This window comes from Anastrepha ludens, chromosome 5 (genome assembly GCF_028408465.1).
Source record: "Anastrepha ludens isolate Willacy chromosome 5, idAnaLude1.1, whole genome shotgun sequence".
Taxonomy (NCBI): Eukaryota; Metazoa; Arthropoda; class Insecta; order Diptera; family Tephritidae; genus Anastrepha; species Anastrepha ludens.
In genome coordinates this window covers 75,614,196-75,618,331 of record NC_071501.1, presented here as the reverse complement: position 1 = coordinate 75,618,331, position 4,136 = coordinate 75,614,196, and the positions used below count along the sequence as shown (strand labels likewise).

The 4,136-nt window shown below is 44.8% G+C and overlaps 1 long non-coding RNA gene across 1 annotated transcript; it reads right to left on the bottom strand.

The window, feature by feature from the left end:
- Positions 1 to 233: 233 nt before the first annotated feature.
- Positions 234 to 622, bottom strand: LOC128863461 (uncharacterized). Its single transcript, XR_008454604.1, has 3 exons — positions 566 to 622; positions 378 to 505; positions 234 to 300 (listed from the first exon to the last, which is right to left on the bottom strand). It is a non-coding gene; the product is annotated as an uncharacterized LOC128863461 (long non-coding RNA).
- Between the last annotated feature and the right edge of the window lie 3,514 nt (positions 623 to 4,136).

The window sequence follows — 4,136 nt, the reverse complement described above, 5'->3', positions numbered from 1 at the left end:
AATGTTTTAGGGTTTGGATGTACTTCAGCAGAAATAAAATAATTTGCAACTGTTGCCGCTAGAAGTTTCCTATACTTTGGAGTGAGACACTTTTTCTGCGCATAGTATTTCAGGATTTGTGATCCACCCGCCGACTTACTGAGTATTGCTTCAAAAGATTCCTTATATGAAGTACAGAAATGTATATTTAAAATAAATAAATAACTAAAGTAAAAGTAATAAAAAAACATTTACCTCGCCACGATATTCATTTGCCAATAAAGCGCATGCCTCAGTATGAATGGCTTGTGTTTTTATTCCCTAGTGAAGTAAAACGAAGATTATGAATTTTTGCATGCATATCTGTATGTGTGTATATGCACAAAATAACAAAATACCTGTTGCGCTTGCCAATTGAGCAGATTATGCTCAAAAATTACCCTTGGTACAAACTGCGATGTGTCGATCAATGTATCCAAATGGCTTGGCTTTAGGAGCTTCAATGATTCCTTAGTTAGACCGCTTTCTATAATTGAAATGATTAGCAATAACTAAAATGAGCAAAACAAAATATCCATAAACTTACCAATAAACACGTTCAAAAACGGTTCGCCTTCCAACTCAATTAAAATTTCTATTAATTCATCCATTGCACGACAAAATAAAAGCAATGAGCATTCGATAAGATAATTGTAAGTAAAGTAAAAAATAACAAAGAAGAATGTAACATCAAAATGAGGGCTACGGGTTTATGTTTCAAACACATTTATAGTCATTTAAAAGAAAAAATGCTCAAAAGCGATAAAATTTAATGAATTTGGAAGAGTTCAAAATAAAGAATGGTTTTCTTTATTTTAGGGAGGGAATTTTTTCTGAGTGTATTAAGTTGTTGGAAGATTTATAATTTTTGCAGTATACAGACAGACAGCCAATGGAGTGCTTCGGAAGTATAATAGGTTCCTGCTCTCTCAAAACTTGGGCAGAACCAAATTTCTGCTGTACTTGTCAAACGTGAGTTAAGAACTATTGGTTTTTCATCACAGGATTTATTCCACTTTATGAATAACTCTAACTTGGGATAGGGAGTTAACTTTGGGTGGTATATGCTTGGAAAACGTGTGCTTTGGCAGAATGATCCTCTAGGGGCTTTGGTCACATGGAGGAACTCTGCGAGATAGATCTTATTCGCTTCACTAAATCGGTTCTTTGTTCACTCGGTCTAATTTAAGAATTAATAATGAAAGCTGTAATTGTGAGTACATGATTTTCCACATATTCCTATAAATAAGGAGTTGGTATTTTAAAGTAATTCATATTTTAAAGCAATTTAAAATAAACTTTTGAAAACTATCAAAATTTGTCCGAAAAATATTTACCTATTGTATAATTTTCATAAATCCCAACTGATTGAATGAAAAATTGAGAATTTGTGCAAAACATTTTTCCAATAACTAGTCGCTGCGTGAAGACAATAATTTATTATTCTGAGAGGTTATTTCAGTAAAGACAATGGCGAACTTTATTGTTGCCCTCCAAACTGGCCTTTTATTATTTATCCACATTTGGTTGCTCATTCAGTGAACGGCTTGACAATATTATATTTTGTAAGATTAAACTAAACAAACTAATGAGAAAGAAGTGCCGTGTGTTAAATTGTGAAAGCACAAATTAATATAAAGCCGCCAAATGCAGTTCTTGCGCGTATAATTTCTTGTGTTTGGTTGTTTGTTGTTGTTAACAGCATAGGTGGCCCTGTCAGTGTAGGCATATCATCGTTCGTCTTCGTCTAGCTCATCTAGGGGTAGGCCCAGGAAACATGCTGTTTCGACAGGTTGGGTCCAAAGGGAGAGGGGGGTTAGATGAGTCGGTTTGAGGGGGCATGTGAAGAGGTGGTTAGTGTCGTGCGGGGTACCTTCACATGCCGGACATGTGTTTGGTATGTCGGGGTCGATTCTGGATATGTAGGAGTTTAACCTGCTACAGTATCCAGAACGTAGTTGTGCCAGTGTTACACGGGTCTCACGGGGAAGCTGGAGCTCTTCATCTGCGACAGGTGGTGGTTGGACTCCGATTACGGCATTCACAGGACGGGAGTTCAAGAAGGTGGTAACGGTCTCCCGGTGAATGTCGTTTATAGACTGTCTAAATACTGTCCGGTCCAGTAGGTTACGGTCAGTCTTGTCCTGGATTTCGCCAGCGTAGTCTAGGAGGTGTCTCCTGACGTGCCTGGGAGGCGGCTCGGGCTCAAGCAGGTGTCTGCAGGGATGAAACCTACGGTAACGCTGAGCAATTTGTTGTGCTCCGCAACTGGGAGCATTTGTGCCTCGTTATGAAGGTGTTGGATGGGTGACATCAGGAGGCAACCGGTCGCTGTCCGAATGGCGGTATTTTGACAGGTCTGTAGCTTTGTCCACTGCGAATCACTAGTTCCAGGCGACCAGACAGGCGCAGCATAGTTAAGAACCGGCCGGCCAATTGCCTTAAATGTCGAAAGCAACAGCTCTTTGTCTTTGCCCCAAGTGCTGCCGGCCAGCGATTTGAGGACCTTGTTGCGATTTTGGACTTTAGTGGCAATTGCGGTTGTATGCACAGAGAAGGAGAGCAGGCTGTCAAAGGTTACACCCAAAATTTTGGGGTTGTTTACCGTCGGAATTGGTGTATCATCGACTTTTACCTTAAGGGACAGCTTGACCTCCTTTGTCCAGGTGGTAAAGAGGGTCGCCGTGGACTTGGTGGGGGAAAGTTGGAGATTCCTCGCAGTGAAAAAGCGAGGAAGGTCGGTGAGGTAGTTGTTCACAGGCCATCGATGTCATTGCCCGACGCCATGATCGTGCAGTCGTCAGCGTATGAGATCAGGGAAACTCCCGCTGGTGGTTGGGGGAGCTTCGAGATGTAAAAATTGAACAGCAAGGGAGAAAGGACACCACCCTGCGGTACGCCTTGCTTAATCTTTCTCTGCTTTGAAGTTTGATCTCGAAATATTACTGACGAGTGCCGACCGCTCAGATAGTTCGCGGACCACCTCTTCAGCCCTGGCGGGAGTGTCGACTGATAAATGTCATCTAGTAGCGTGGAATGGCTGACTGTATCGAAAGCCTTCTTCAAGTCCAACGCTACTAGGACAGACCTCTCGCAGGGGCGGTTTTGGTTAAGCCCGCGATTTATCTGGGCGTTTATGGCGGTGAGTGCAGTGGTGGTGCTGTGCACTCGTCGGAAACCGTGCTGATGTGGGGCTGGGGCCAGGTGTTTCGTGTAGAGTGGGAGTAGGAGGGCTTCAAGTGTCTTCACTACTGGGGAAAGGAGAGTTATCGGCCGATAAGACTCCCCTTGGTTGGCGGGTTTCCCAGGTTACAGTAGTGGGACCACTCTCCCTGCTTTCCACTTGTCAGGGATGATGAGAGTGGCCATGGACAGATTGAAAACCCTTGTGAGGAATTCTACTCCCAGGGGTCCCAGATGCTTCAGCATCAGCGCGTTTAAGGCGCCAGGGCCAATGGCTTTCGATGATTTCGACTTGTTGATGGCCCCCTGAACCTCATCACCGGAGAAAGTAAGTGGCGCACTGTCGTTCGTCAGTTTGTGCAGCCTTCTGGTAGCACGACGTTTGGTTCTGTCGCCCGGAGGATGCAATATGAAAAGCCGGCTAAAATAGCTCGCGCATCTCTTCGGGTCCGACGAAGTGCAACCGTTGAAGGTGATAGCCACCTTGTCGTTGTGCTTCGTCGGGTTTGACAGGGACCTAACGGTGGACCAGAGCTTACTCACCCCAGAGGTGAGGTTGCAGGTCTTCAGGTGCTCAACCCATTTAGTCCGCTTATGTTGATTTACCAGTTGCCGGATCTCCAAATTGAGATCCCTTATGCGGGGATCCCCGGGATCGGCCTGGCGTAGGTGATCACGCTCGTTTGCTAAACTGGCTGCTTCGGCTGGGAAATGAGGACGAATGTCCTTATAACTTCCAGCTGAAATGAAGCGAGCCGCAGCAGCTGTGAGCACCTTGCGGAATGCGCGTTCGCCTACGCGCACATCAGTGGGGATGGGAAGAGCGGCGAAGGTGTCCTCGGTGAATTCCGTGAAGCCGGCCCAATTAGCTTTTTTAAAGCTAAAATAGGACCGGTGGTTCGCGGAAACGAAGTCGGCAGGTCTCTCGATCGAGA